This window comes from Manacus candei, unplaced genomic scaffold (genome assembly GCF_025592945.1).
Source record: "Manacus candei isolate 608988 ecotype Guabito, Panama unplaced genomic scaffold, ASM2559294v1 h1tg000151l, whole genome shotgun sequence".
Lineage (NCBI taxonomy): Eukaryota > Metazoa > Chordata > Aves > Passeriformes > Pipridae > Manacus > Manacus candei.
In genome coordinates, this window is record NW_026138199.1 from 563,415 (window position 1) to 579,604 (window position 16,190).

The 16,190-nt window shown below is 47.6% G+C and overlaps 1 protein-coding gene across 1 annotated transcript in view; it reads right to left on the bottom strand.

Annotated features, from left to right (window-relative positions):
• Nucleotides 1–16,190, bottom strand: part of LUZP1 (leucine zipper protein 1) — a 38,180-nt gene that overhangs the window by 14,079 nt on the left and 7,911 nt on the right. The window lies entirely within an intron of this gene.

Here is a 16,190-nt window from a genome sequence, read left to right on the forward strand (position 1 = left end):
CCATTGAGGAGAGGGCAAGCCCCCCATGCTGGCTTGCAGTTGGAGGGACTGGGAGCTGCTGCCATTCAGCACTGCCCATTGCTGCCAGGATTTCTCCTGCATCCTTGGCTGCTCAGCAGAAATCTTCCCCTGGAAAGGACATTATGCTAGTGGAGTTTCAGGTTTCTCCCTCCTGTTTCAAAAGCTGTCGTTGCTCTTGCCTGCCACCCACTCACCCACCCAGGAGATGAGCAGTTGCTTACGCCTCTCCCTGCTGCTGCTGAGAGCAAGTATTGATTAAAACACACCGGCACACTCTTGATGTACTCAATGTGAACTCTTCCTAGCTCAGCTCAGAGCTGGTAGGATGTTTTTTAAACAGTCCCTCTGTGCTTGGCAGGGAGTAGCAGGGAAGGGGCCCTGGCCACACCAAAATGACCGCTGGGAGGATATGAAGCTCCCCTCTGGCAATCAGCATTACCACCGTCCTGTCCTGGGCCTGAGGCACAGCCCCAGTGAGTGCCAGGGCTACTGCAAATGTGAGGAGAGGAAGGGTGACTGCAGCAGCTCTTTGACCTGTGCCCTTGCTCAGGCTGGCTGCCTTGGAGTGGGACTTGACCTCCAGAATTTTTGTGGAGCTCTCTGCAGAGGAAGCACTCAGGAGTTTCCTATTTCACAGTGCCAAGACGCAATGAGCAGGATGTGGGGAGGAGACAGGGCCAGTAAGGGAGGCAGCAGTGCCCCAACACATATCCTTGGGCTGGAGACGATCCATTTCCAGCCAGGCAGAGGGGCCCGTGCTGCAGACAGGCACCTGCCATGCACGCCATGGAGGTACTCCTGGTGGACACTGGGCACCCTTTGACCCATCTCCTGAGGGACTTCTCTCACTCCGGGGGGGTCACCAACCTATTTGGTTGATCTCACGCTCCTCAGGTACCTACCTGAAAGGAGCACTCCAAAGAGTACCCGGAGAGGAACCTTGGTGTCCTGTGTGCAGCAGTGCACAGCCTTGGCCACATGCCTGTCCCCTCCCTCACCACCACAGCCATGTCCTGCTCCTGGACAACCCTCTCTCATGCTGTCCACACACCGTGAAGGCCTCGTGGGCCACAGCCCCACTGTGCAGCTGCCTGCAGGCAGGAAAGGATGCTCAGACCCCAGCAGAACCCCACGAGAAACATCACCAGAGCGGCACAGGAAAGGCCACGGTGAGCAGCTTCGCAGTGCCCTGAAAACAAAGCAGGCCTAGGAGCTGGGAGTTAATGGTTAACCTGGCATCAGCTACCAGCTGGGAAGTGAGAGCAGTCTCCTCCCCAGGACAGTCAAGAGTGTGATGGAGGCAGAGCCGCACAGGGCTGGTACGCAGCACTAGTATGCTGTGTAGGTGTGCGGTATCAGCGCACAGTGCTGGTGTGCTGAGCAGGTGTGCAGTGCTGGTTTCCAGGCAAAGCTGGTATGCAGCACTGGCTTTCAGGCCACAGCTCCCACAGGTCATTTCTGCAGAGTTCAGAGGACAGAGCTGCATGTGGCCCACAAGAGTCCTGCCAGCTGGGACAGGGTGACTTTGGCTACCAAGCAACAGGCTCCTCACCAAAGACAGACCATGGTGGCTCAGCAAGCTCTGCCACTGGGACGAGTCCCACAGCCCATTTTATGGGAAGGGCTGGGAAATAGAGAGCTACCTCCACAGGCAGGTGGGCAAAGGGGCTGCTCTTCTCTTTCCTCCCTCTTCTACATTCCAAACAATCCTGCAGCATCAGCTGCCACCTGGATGGAGTAGGACCCCTGCTCTCACACACTTGGTGCCCTGGGGGAAGGCCCACCATGGAGGCCAGTAAAGGCTCAAGCTCAGTGAACAACTGGGTGCAGAAGAGTGACCTTGTCATGAAAACAACAGGCTTCTGCAGATGAGAAGAAACAATCACCCTGGGAGGTGACCTGGAGTGGTCCAACACAGACTCCACCAAGAAGGAAGGGGTTATGGGCATAGATCCCTGGGATGGGACCCAGTATTGCTGGTGAACCAGCTATCTTGTAGCTCCACCAAACCATGCTCGTAAAGTTGGTTCCTACAGAGTCTGGACCATGGCTTATAACATGCTTTTGTATTTGCACAGGATAAAGCCGGCTGTGGGCCGTGGGTCAGGATTTAGACCCTCTGGCTATGTTGTCACAGCTCATGGGTCATAAGGAGGAGGAGAGGGATGTTGGGACTAAGTTACTGATTTCTGTGGATGTCAGAGGCTGCTCAGCAGAGAACCTGATTTAGGAGGAAACACTCAAATTTTCAAATTATGCAGATAATTGAACTCAACAATTACTGTATGAATGAATTACTAGAGATGGCCCTCAGGGGTTGATGAAGTTCCATGTCTTTATTAATGACAGAGATGACGGGATGGAGCATGTTCTCATCAAGTTTGTGGATGATACTAGACCAGGAAGTGAAGGGGAGCACGACTGATATGCTAGAGGGCAGGTCTGCTATTCAGAGGGACCTTGACAGGTAGAAGAAAGGGATGGACAGCCACCTCAGCAAAATGCAGTCCAAGGCCAGTCCCTGTGGCACCAGGACAGGCTAGGGATTATGGCTAGCAATCCGCTTCACAGAAAGGGATCTGGGGAGTCCTGGACACTGAGGAGCTGAACAGAGGTCAACAGTGTGTTCTTCTGGCTAAGAAGGCTACCCACAGACTGGGCTGTGTCAGCACACTTACAGCCAGGTCGAGGTGATCCTCTCTGTTTGGCTCTTGTGAGGCCACCTCTAGAGTGTTGTGTCTGATTTGGGACTGCCTGGTACAACAAAGACATGGTTGTACTGGGCTGAGTCCAGAAAAGGCCACTGAGATGGCCATGAGCTGGAGCAGTAGACACACATGGAGACACTGAAGGAACTCAATTTTGCTCATCATTATCTACAGTTTTATGAAAATGTTTCTTTAGCAGCATCATTGGATATAATCTTCCCCTGGAACCACTTTATCTTGCCTGCACAAAACATACATAGTCAGTTCACAGCTATGCATGGAGGCAAAAAACCTCCAGCTAGAAACATTTGTGTTAGCTAAATACTTCATGAAATGGGAGATAAGCATCATCTAATTCAGGAGCAGCAATTAAATGACTGCTCCATGAGATCTGCATAGATCATCTATGCCAGAGCTCCTTAGGACTGTGATGCTGTTCCTCTGCAGAAGCACAGAAGCATCTTACCCTACACATTGTCTTCCTTGCTCTGGTTTGATTGTTGGTAAAAGTCCCATGAGCACCCACAGCTCTTTGTTTCAGGATGTCCCCAACACGCTCATGTGGAAATAACTGTTGGCACCCACTCCTACTGTGCTCTCTGCTATGCCAAGATAAAAACATGGCCAGTTGCCACATATGTCTATACTAGGACACTTGTATATCTCTCCCGAGCGCATTTTGCACTTAATCTTTGGGGTTTTTAACCTTTTTGCTGTGCTTTTATTCTGACAATGCAACATCCCGCACTGTAGCTGGGCAAGCCTGAGCTCCCACTGACAGTGCTGCTGGTCTGCCATAGCACCTGTCCTCTTAAGAGTCACAGTATATGTATTTCAGCCTTACCCAATCATAAAGATAAATGAGTATTATTAACACCTTGGCCTGCAGACTCTTTTTATTAGTTTCTTTGTTTGCTCTTAAAGTTGTCAGGGTTTCCCATAGATTCTAGAAAGTAGCACTCATCATAAGCAATAGAAAAATCAATAGATTCAAGCTTAGCTATAATCAGAGAATAGAAAAGCAATTTGTCCCATTAGAGTTGGAGTCCTTGGGATTCCCTGCATTGTGAAACACCACAGGCTGAGGTTTGTATTTCTCAGCTCACAGGTGGTCCAGTTTCAGGTGAGGAGCAGAGAGGGGCTATTTTCCATGCTCTTACGGATGGCACTACGCCCTCCACTTCCCCAAATGGTGGGGTGAACTGAGATTCTCCCTGTTCTATTTTCTGTTAAATTATTATTCAGAATACCCATGGGAACTGTATTTTTGCACTGAGCACAATGCTGGGAGTGTTTGCACACATCTGGGGAAAGGGAGCCTTAGGCAATGCAGGTCTCCAAACTATGGATTCAAATTGCATTAGGCAGTTGACAGTCACTTCAGGCATGAGGACAGCTCTGGAGGTGTACATCAGCAAAACCTGGGGTAGCAAGGGGTTTCCCCTGAGCAGTTAGGGAGGAACTGGTGAAACTATGCTCCTGTTCTAACACATAGTCTTCCACCTGAAGAATAGGTTAGGTGTGTTTGTTGGATTCTCCCCCATGTGCACATACACCTGCAGTTTTATTTAAAGGGTTTCTGGTGTTGCATACATAGGCAAGGGAGAGTGAACATGCCACGCTCACATGAGGTAACGCGCTGACGAATCATGCTTCTATCACAGCTCAACGTGGTACGAGCATCAGTGGGACTTTTCTTCCCTGCCCTAGGGTGGAATGTGCTGGGAGGAGTCCAGCATGTCATTCTTCATTTGTAAAGTAAAATTTCTCTGCCGTTTATACAGAAAAAGGACATGGGCGTTACAAATTGCAGGAAAGGCAATACTGTGGCCAGAGCCTTCAGTCAATTAAAGAGAGAAGGAAGGAAAGTTTTTCTTAATTTGATTTTGCCTTTTGTGAGCTCTTTCCAGCACGTGGTTCTTGACCTCACACAATGATACATAGTCATGGGAACAGGAGAGAAACATTCAAGAAAAGAAAAAGGGTATAAAACAAGACAGACTAAATAACAGCCAGAGTCCACTATGTGACATCAACTCTGCATCCCACCTCCTGGGGCAGCTGAGGAGGAAGACAAAGTGTTTGCTCACACAGGATGGGGACAGGGAGCCCCTGAACACAAAGGCAGAACGCCGAGAGACTTTTTGGGATGTGTTTATTTTGAGGGATGAACTGTCTCAGAAATGTCTGCATTTAATGGGAGAGGAAATTCTCAAAGTCAGAAAAAGCTCAGCAATCTGGAACTGGTTTGAATATTGACTAATACAATGCTAGACTAGAGACATGTGAAATAATGAGACAGCAGCCAAAAATAACCACAGCAACCACAATCTTCAAGAAGACTCAAATGAAGACACCAAACAGCATCCACAGCAAGTGTGAGACATTGCAGCAGGCTCTGCAGATGCAGAAGAGGATCTGGCACATCCCTGAGTCACACTGACCCTATGTCAACACACAATCACCCAGCAAACTCCTCAGTGCCGCTCTTCTCCTGGCAATGTAAAAGGAATTTCTCTACATGGAGTTGGCAGGGCCAATGTAAAAGCAGCAGAGCATAAAGGCAGATCTGGTTGCTCACAGCAGATGCTTTGAGCAGCACTGGGGTTTGAGCAGTTGCTGTTGCTTTACTGTGCACAGCAGAGATTTTGTTTTCCCCTATTAAAGCTGCTTTCCTCTGGCTCCCTCTTGAACTCACTGCTTGCCTCACACTGGAAGGGCTCACTGAGACCAGGTCTGAGCATTTGGTGACCAGGTGCAGCATCTTCCTTCCAGCAATACACAACAGTGTTAACCTGCACAAGTGCCAAACAAAGCCCTGCAGCTAGTGGCAACCTTGCCCTGGGAGCCCGATGGCAAGGAGGATGTTATCCATACTCCAGAGCTCTTGTTCAGAAACTGATTTCAAAGCCCCTCAGCACGCTACTCCTATGTGCCAGGTATCAAAAATGCCTTGTACCTGCAGCAGACAAGTTACCTATTTTGACAAGCTTATATTTGAATTCAGCAATGCATTTTTACATATTGTAGGCAAGCAAAAGAGTTGGTGGGACAGCTGGGGACCTCATCAAAATCACAGGCCTCAAGAATTACCTTCCTGCCTTCTTCATGCTCTTCCAACTAAAATGCCCCATCCTGCACTGGAATCAAAGCTGAGAAAGATGTTTTTGTCTTCCCATCCTGCCACTTGTACTGTCCTCAGAAGCACATTTTACTGTCACATTTGATTTCACAAACACTATGCAGGCATCTCTCCAGCAAACTTGGCAGCATCCAGCAGACAGCATGGGAAAAGCAGCCCCAGTTCAGTGGTGCCTTTGTAATATTTACTGGACACAGAGGTCTCCCACCTCCTTCACCCTCCATCCCTCCCTCCCATCAAGATCAGCACTGCAAAGGCTTCAGGGACCATGGCTGTCACCATCATTTCACCCCCATAACATGTGCTAGCATGAAAGCACCTCCTAGAGCTAAGCCACCCACGGGCTGGCTAAAAGCCCCAGGATCCAAACTTTACAAGAGCTTCAGACTAACTGAAAAGATTCAGAGGAGATCAGAGCAAGCAAGATCCAGAAAATTGTTAGAAAATTAATGAAAGAATATTTCAAAGATTATTGAATGTGAAGAAGTGACTCAAGAAGTCCCTGGAAGTGGACAGTGGGGAAAATCATATTCACTGTTCTCATGCTCCTCCCCAACATCTGGTTTTGGTCACTGGTGCAGGTAAGATGCTGAGGAGACAGGCACCTCAGTCAGACCTACAGTGCCCTTTCTTCTCTCCTCCAGTTCCTTTTCTCCTGCATCTTCTCTGATTCTCAAGCTTCTACTATCTGCAGATATTTAGCATATAGTAAAAGCTCTTCTCAGACTTATCTTCCACACTGTCACTTTAATAAGCTTGATTCCTGAATTTGCTCTTCTAACCTCTTCATCTGGCCACCACAAATCTTACCCTTTGAGCACAACTCTGTTCCCTCCACTCTCTTCTCTCATGCTTGTGCTGAAGGCTGGGCCAGTACTATTAGTCCCAGTTCCTGCTGTTGTTTTCACTCCTCATCTCATCCTGTTACCTTCTGCTTGTCTCTGGTTGGGCTCACTTTGTTCAGCGTCCTAATTCTGCTTGCACGTGGTGTTATGCTGGAGAAATCCTTGCTGCACAATGCTGTGGAAGCTAAAAGTCCTCGTGGGTTCATAAAGCAGCAACTAGATAAATTCATGAAAGAAAAATCCCTCAAGGTCACAGATACAGGAAAAGGGACCCCCATCCTAGTTCAGCAAGTCCTTTGAGACAAAACTTAGAGGCTGGGAGAATTCTCTGACCTGCATCATTGCACACTTCCCTGTCCCTATCCTCCTTCCTGGGAGCCCATTTCCAGCCACTGTTCTCATCCATAGAGCTCTTATTATCTTCTTGGGCTCTTGTATTGTCCCATCCCAAACACCTGTCCAGGTGAAACAGGACTAACACTGCACATCTGTCAAGTGCCACACTGCAAATGGGCTACATACCCAAAAGCTTAAACCCACACAATTTATCATCCAGCAACACTTACAGAGCTGGGAAAGGCCTTCCTGGTAGAATACATCTAATAAGATTAACTTCAAGTACTCATAACCATCTCCGAATCATTTTGCTCATTAGGCATAGGCAGTTTCTAACGCTATATCCAAGAGCCACATGGCAACAAATAGATCCCTGTGGGCATGAAAATTACAGAGTATTGTGTGTTTCTCTGCACCCCATCTGATACAGGGCACATTCCACTCTCCTAACAGAGTACTAGAAGGACATCCAAGTCAGCTTCTTTGCAGGAACACTCCTTTGATTGCTGTGAGCTTTTCTGGCAAAAATCTTGGCTCAGGCGTTCAGAGGTTTCCACGTGGATCCCTACAAACTCTGCAGAAAATGGAGATTGCTCTAAAAGTCCTCTCAAAAAAATAAGCTCATCAATTCAATAGCACAGACAGCTGGTTACCCTTGTGACTTTCTTCCTGGAAGAACTCAATCAATGAAGTTTGTAAGTAGTAAAAGAAAAGCTTTTCAGCTCCCTTACGCACACAGGAACAGCATGAGGAGTTGCCATAGCTACTGTCTGTCCCGGACTGCTGCAGCTCCCAATCCATCTGCTTTCTGCCTTGGACAGAAATCAAAGGACAGGCGGGCAACCAGTCTGTGTGTGGGTGCCTGCTCAGCCTAGGTAGAGAAATGCAATTCAGCAAACTTTCAGTGGATGTCAAAAGCTGGGACAGAGCTGAATTTTGGAAAAAGGAAGCATACAGGCCCCAAAGAAGCTATACAACACACCTGCACCAAGGCAGCAATGTGGCTGCAGGGCAAAGCCATGTGGGGAGAGTAAACAGACAACAATCACCTAACATCTCCCAGTGTGCTGTTCAACAGCGCAAACAATGGGATGTACCTCTCATCCCCACTCACACAGTCCCAGCAGTGGTGTCCAACGTGAGAGTGTGTACTCCACGTCCCAGTTGTATTTTCTCTCGGCCCAGCAAGGCTGTTGTCCTCACAGTTTAAGTGCATTTCAGAAGAAAGCAGCAGCTCTGTTAATCATCCTGAAGAGCAGGGGCCCAGGCTGCCTGCTGCTGCCAGGGAGCAACTCTGAAAGCTGCAGAGGCACATTTGATTCAGACAAAAAAGGCTACAGGGCATCACACTGAGTCCCAACCCATCCCGGCTGGGCTTCCCCAGCAGCCCTGACTGGTCTCTTGATGCACTCCTGCACAGCTCTTTCCATGGCCTATTTTCAACACTGTTTTGGACGTCCCACTGAAATAAATCTGTTGCCCCAGCAATGGCTTTCTGGCCCTCAGATATACAATAATGCTCCAGAAGGAAGCTGCCACTCTTCAGGTTTTTTGAGAAAGTCTACTCTTTGATAGTACTTGTTCAAAGATTCTCCCAGGTCCTCTTTCTTATGCTGCCCATTTGCCACAAGGTTTATAAGCTATCTTTGCTGAGGTCCATGCTCTGATGAAAACACAAGTTTACTTGCTTGTGTTGCAATTTGGATTCTTGTGCTTTGCTCTGCTTCAGCCACTTAAACAAGTACTACATCTGTTGCCACTTTTTCAGGGATGTCCCAAACTGTCCTGACTGCAGCTCTGGAGTGTTGCTGAGCTGGATCTGATGCCTTCTCACTCCCAGCTGCATATTCCCTTGTGCTATGCACACTCACACACTCCTGTCCCATGCATTCGTACAGGATTTCTCTGGGCTAAAACTAACCTCACTAAGGTAAGAAATAATGGACAGAAAAATGTTTGTCCCAACACAAAGGAGTACAAAGTATGAACAAGGGTGAAAGTGAGCAACATAGAAACAAGGAAGGCAGAGGCAGAAGGCGGCACTACTTCTCCATCAGTGAGACTTCCAACTGCCCATAGCTGCCAGGTGCATTTCTTAAGGAAAACAGTGACAGAGCTCTTATTAGCTCCTACCTACATAAGCACTTCAGGAGAAATGGGTTTACCACCAGAAACTTCCTAGATTTGCACTTAACTTTGAACTCACACCTTCCTGAAGAAGCTAGTGCCTGCACATGACACCAGCAATGTGGGACCTGCCCTCACCGCCACCCTGCATCCACATGTTTCTCTACTGCATTAGTGAAAGCAGCTGAGGACACTCTGAGCTTAGGGTCATAGAGGCAAAGGATAACTCTGAAGATCTACGGAAGGACCTTCCAAGTCTAATGAGGGAAATGAACAGATGATGTTCAGTGTAGATTGGCATTAAGTTACAGACACGGAAAAAGTATCCTAACTTTACAAGTAAAATAACAAGCTTTCACCTTACCACAACCATTCAGGAAATTATCAGCTCATTGCTCCACAGTGGTCAAAAATGATGTCTAACACTATGAGATCCTAGTAAAGAAGTGCAACACAAAAAGAAGAGAACATTAATTTCCCACTGTATCAACCCATGGTGTGTCAGCATCTCCAAGGCTCTTTGCAACTCCAGTGCCACCTCAGCCTCTGCTGCCAGCTAGAACAGATATACAACAAAGCTAGTCATAAGTATGATTTCTGAAGAGGAAAACCCTGACAAACAAGAACTATTTAATGTAGAAAATTAAATGACTCAGAAGGAATGTGACAGTTCTATAAGATTATGAGTAATCGGGAGAAGACAGATATGATCAATTTGTCTCTCTGTGCAGTCACAACAAACATGGAGAGATGCTCCTCATGACATGCAGATAGGCTGTTGGACTCTGCCACAGGATGCTGTAGATACTAGAAGTTTCCATGGGTGTTGAGACAGCACACAGAAACTACTTACCACGGGTTTGCCCTGTTTCAACTCCCTTTCCTAGGGCCCTGTTCTTGGCCACTGCAAAAATACTGGGCTAGATACGCTTGTGGTCTGATCCAGGACAAACGCAATGGCCTTGGGTAGGAAAGTCAAGCCCAGCTTGAAGATCTGTCCTGCTAAGACTTGGGTCAGGAGCTGGGTGAAACCAGAATTATGGCAGAAAGAAATCACGGATAGTGGCTCTTCATGGACAAGCCTTTGCCCTCTCTGGAAGGCCAGGCAAAGCAGTAGCTATGCTTTGTTTTATGACTTCAACAAGATGTAAAAACCTTGGATGCCACATTGCTCTAAAGCACAGCTTAACAGTGAGAGCAAAGAATGGGTTCATCTCACCCACAAGTCAGCCCCCAGCACACTCCCAGAGGTGGTAGAGCTACAAGGTGAAGCCGAAGCAAACCCATCATCCAGGTCTGCTGACAAATCCTCTAATCCTGAAGCTGACACACAAGGTGACTGAGGCGACCTACTCCTATCTTCGGTATTTTAAACCCCAAGAAGGCTGCACGGTTAGGCTGTCCAGATGGGCGCTGTGGGCTGGACATAGGCAGCTCTGTACTTGCTTCCACGCTGCTCAGCATCTGCTGCTTCAGAAGCACTTTGGCTCCACAATCGCCTGGAGGTGGAGGCCCTGCAAGGAGGCAGTAACATGCAATTTCACTGAAGGAATGTTCTGATCTCATGTCACAACTCAAGACAGAGCTGTCAACAGATTATTTAACAATCTAATTTGCATCTCATTTTTTAAGTAGGTGTTCTGTGCCAGCATCAATGAACAAGACCGCTCATTGTCAAAAGCAACATATAGTCCTAAGTAGGCTAAACTCTGATAAAGAAGACTGATCCCAGTTCAGGGAGGTTCTCACCTCTAAAACCAAGCCAAAGGTAGAGTATGAAGTATGAAGATCTTATTTTGTGAAAACAGAGAAAGAAATAGAACGTTCAAATTTATGGTTGCGCTGGTAATTACCTTAACACTTCTTAAAGCTGAGTAAGAATCACACTCAAAAGATGAAGAAGCAGAAGACGTAAGGAATCCTGACTTTATAGATGCTTTTGATAGCACATTCCATGTGGATTCCCACAAGCATAGTAGGGAAACACATGTCTAGAGGAATTATGATGAGCCAGAAATCCCAGGACTCCCTAAAACTGTCCCTTGATGGTAAGGGAAGCACCTAAACAGAGAATGGGTGGACTCACAGCAGAAAGCAGAGGTAAGTGTTCTTCCACCTACCTACAAGGCCATCTTGTGAAAAAAAGGCAAGTCATGCTCTGGACTTATTAAGAGCTTTACACACAGTAAGTGAAGTAATTTTTTTTACCTGAGGATCTTGGTGGCACAATACTGTCTTCAGGGCTTGGCTACAGGTTTGTACATGACCACATAAAGGGACCACCAAGCCACTAAGGTGTTATCCAGGAATCAGTCATAGTAGCAGGCAGCTCTGTGCTGCACTGAAGATGCAACTGCAGTGTCACAGGGGCTCAGAGGCACAGATCTCCTCACAAGCTGCCTGTTCTGCTCCTTGCTGGCTCACTCCCATGTCCCACTCACACCCCACCTGTATGGAGGGCTCAGCTACCTGCAGGATGGAGCACAACCTCAGCACCAAGTACCCAGCACATCTGCAGTGCCCCACCATCACAGGTACCAAAACAGCTGCTGAAAAACCAAAGGTGAGCAGGGCAGGCCTTTGGCATCCCTCCCAGCTCTCCTATGCTGGGAAATCCAGCTGCCTGACCTCAATGTCCCACCCAGACCTACTGCTGTACAGTTTGAGGAAAGAACCTGGCTTAGCTCTCTGCTTGAACACTCCATCTCCTTGGATGGTACCGGCATCCCCAAAATGTAGCTGCTAGAGCTGTGTATTCAATATAAAAATGTACAGGCACCCTCCACAGATAAAAAAAAGAAAGTAGGTAGCACCATCACATAATCTTTCACCTGATCCCAGTTTGCTGCCTAAGGCCATGTGGATCAATGGCCCCTTGGAGACTGCACTGTCATCACAGACCAAAGAGAGGATTCAGGGTACACCTGTATCAGTACATGAGACTAGCTTAGGTCTGTCCTCCGTGCCAAGGCCAACTGGCATGGATCAAGCCCCCCTGCCCTTTTAAACTTGCTTTGCCTCCAAACATGACAGACCTTGCTAAATCCTGATCCATCCCCAGGAGATGTCTGCGAAGGTCCAGGCCAAGCCATGCCAAGAACTGTACAAACAAAGCAGCATTGATGACAGTGATCCCTGGCTCAGGATTGCCCCCACTCCTTAGCGCTAGTAGGAAATATCTTTTGGGAACAGGCAACTTCTAGCTCTATTTCAGAAAAGGTGCCCTGTCCTCTCTGCACATTTTGCCCTGCACTTCCTTCTACTCTTTTCATGCAGAAACTCGCTCTGAGCAGGCTCAGCAGGCACTGGACAGGCCCTCAGACTAATGGCACAGTAGCACAAGGAAATAAAATGTGGCCTGAATTAAAAATGATCATTCATATTTCAGTCTAAATTTTAATTTTTTCATTAATCCTTACTAAGAGTCCTTTAACTCAGTAATTCTCAGGAGACTTCTAGGACTGATTACTCTGACAAAATTCAGTATTCAAGATAAGACCAGTTTTATCTGCTCTCTTGTAGGTCCACTTTATAAACCATTATCATTGCTATCCACACATTGAACAGAACAGCCCTGCCACTAGAAAGAAACATGATCATCAGAAATCTCCCAAATCAGTAAAAGTTTTACCCCAAGTCTCTGTAGAGTTGCTCTTGTTGGGGGGATCCCTCTTCAGGGTATGCTGCTCTTCCCTTGACTCATCTGCAAGAAGCTGCCCTGGCCTGGCTAACACCCAACACAGCCTCCCTGCGCAAATCCACCACTTGCTGTGCTTAGTGCAGATGCAGGAGATGAATTTGCTGGGATTGTTTCAGGACCCTACTGTTGGATGGATGGATGGACAGCAGTGCTTCTGCAGGCATGCTCAGCAGCCTGGCCTGTGCTGTACTTGCAGCCAAAATGCTTGGGGCTGAATGAAGGCTGCAATTAATATGAATTCAGACTTGTGGAAAGGCCACTGAGGAATACAGGGAATTTGATTCAGGTTACAGGTGCCACTGCTGCTGTTCCTGGAGCAAACCAGAGTTTAGACTTGAACTGCGTGTTAGAGGAGCTGCAGGGCCCAGTGTGCAGGCACGCTGGCAGCAGCAGCAGCACGGCAGTAGCTCAAGCATACGCTGGAGCCCACTGCAGCTGTGCCACTCTACAGCTTTTGGACAAGCATTTGTTAAAGATGGGGGAGAGACTAGTAGCATACCTCAGCTCAGCTGCCTGGGGAACGGCAGGGATTAACACCACGTGAAGAGGCCAGGAGGAATTGGTCAGCCAGTTGAAATGCCTCTGGCATAAAGGGTGGCCAGCTTGGGTTACACCAACAGCATCACTTCTAGCTCCAGGCAAACCTTTCTCGGCCAGGGAGGAGACTGTCTCCTATCTGCTCCTTTTGCAATTCATGAAATCTACACACTCTAAACCAAGACATTGGGTGCTGTTACCCAACCAAGGCGCTATTGCCAGCTCTGTGTCTCTTCCAGAGCTCTGCAGGAGCAGCAGCTGAGCGGAGCAAGCGTCCAGGGCAGCAGGCAGGCAAGATGAGGCACGATGCTCCAGCGGGACGCCCTGCTGCTAGCAGGGTACCCACCCACTGCATGCACTGACTCACAGGCAGCACAGCCAAAGCCTGTGTGATTTCTCCCCAGTCATGTGACCCAGGTGGACCTCAGGTAGAGCGTCTTACAACCACTTGTACAGATAAATGAAGGCTCGCTAACCAACACACTGCAAGTAATCTCCAGATCCTTCATGGCACCCCAACACAAATTGTTGTTAACCCTGTCCCCTGGCTGTACCACAAATATTAACTGTGATTTTGGACTCCTTTATAACAAGTGGCATTTTTTTTCCTTCTGAGCTCCCAACCTGCAGCTCTTTTGTTCACTGGCAAGTGTGAAATCAAATGAAAGGAAGTATTCGGGAATTTATGCCACTCTTTCAAATGTGATGTACTCAATGAAGACAGCTGGGTGGACTGGAAGATCCTAACAGCAGTCTTTGTGTTCAATTTATTGCTGAAAATATCCTCAGGTAACAAAAAATAACTAAAATAACACTTACAAACAGATCACAGCCTGGATCTTCTAAGGAACAACACTGCCTTTGTGAGAGCATGCTTGTAGCTATGAGGACTTAAACACATTAAACTTCAAAATTAATGCTCCATGGACAATAGGGAGACTCCAAGACAAGCTGCCAGGATGGTGCACACTTGGCAGCTGTGCCACTGAAAACTGCCCACTCAAAACCCTTGATGAATTTATGGATGGAATATGTTCACTTACAGGTTGAGTCTCTCAAAAGGACAACAGACAATTCACATGCAGAGCATTGTGCCAGGACTGGGGTAAACAGGGCAAAAAGGTGAGGGCATCTCATTGCCCTGGCAGGCAGAGACCAGCTGCATGCCCTGAGCTACAGACTCTGCTCTGGGCAAGAGCTGTTAGGATTTCCCTTAATGCAGAAAGAGATAGCAGAGGGATACCTGGCCTCTGCTCCCTCTTCCCAAAAATGGGCCAGAGCAATTCCCCATTTGCTTGTATAAAGTGTCTCCTTTGACTAGGAGGGCACCGACACAGCAGAAGAGCCATAGCTTCCCAGAGAGATCACCCTCAGCATCCATTTGCCTCCTTCAGTAAGCAGCTAAGAAGCTGTTTCAAGTCAGAAGTGTTGGATAGGATTTCCATCAGGAAGGTCCTGAGTCATACTTCTCCCACAGACAAGGGTGAGTAACATTACCAAATTCAAAGTTCATCCATCTCCCACCAGCCTCTTGTCCATAGAGCACGAAAGAGTTAAAGATGCCATCCAACTCATCATGGCTATCAAGGGAAAACTTGGTTCCAAATTTTCCATTTCATGCTGCTAGAAAACCAACAATCTTGAAATACCCTGTATTAACAAGAAAGGCAGTTCTACAGGGCAGCCTGCACTTTTTTTAAGTCCACTGTATGTAGTGGACAACAGGGACAAATTCTATTGCTCTTAAAGCATACGTATTCCTGCAAGCATTACACAAGATGCTAATGAGGAAATCTGCAGCTTCAATGCCAAGCATTAATTTATCTGAATCCCATCCTAAATGAAGATCAGAGCCAAGAGGGCATATACTTTTGTTATAGCATGTTTAAGAAGTGGAGAGTGAGAAACAGAGCATAAGGCACAAATGGCAGCAGAGGATCACCTCCAGCCCTTTTTCAGGACATGGCTGTCTAACCTTGCTCCCTGACATTGTTATTTATGTGTCTTTTCTCCCCCTGTACTCCCTGGACTGAAGGAAGGAAGGAAGGATGTTTCATAGGAAGGACTGGCATGGCTGTGCCGAGTCGGGACCACAGCACTTCCCCCACCGCGCTGTTCATCTCTACAAAGGAGGGAAGGAGTGGGAAATTCACATTTTCTGTCTCGTCTTGGTTGCCAGCAAGGGGATGAAGTTAACCCTAGTCCAGCTCTTGCTCCAAATAGGTTAGTGTCCAAAGCTGGAGCAGGTTGTTCAGGACTGCATCAAGTTGTGAAAATCTCCAGGGTAGGAAATGCCAGAACCCTTGGGGTCTGTCAGACCAGTCTCAAGGTGAAAATGATTTTACTTTATGTTCAGTCAGAATTTGCCACGCTGCAACTTCCTGCACCTAGAATGGGGCAATCCCCAGAATGAACCTAGACTGGGGGATGAATGGATTGAAAGCAGCCCTGCGGAGACAGACTTGGTGGTACTGGTGGATGAAAAACTCGACATGAAAGCTAACTGTGTCCTTGGTTGCAACAAAAAAAATAATGGCCAGCAGATCAAGGGAAGTGATTCTCCCCCTCTGCTCTCATGACACTCCACCTGAAGCACTGCATCTGGAGTTCTGGAGTCCTCAGAAAGACTACAGTGGGTTCACACAAGGCCACAAAAAGGATCCAATGACTGCAACATTTCTTGTCCGAAGAAAGACAGAGAGTTGGGGTTGCTCATGCTGGAGAAGAGAAGGCTCTGGGGAGACCTTATTGTGGCCTTTCAATATATGAAGAGG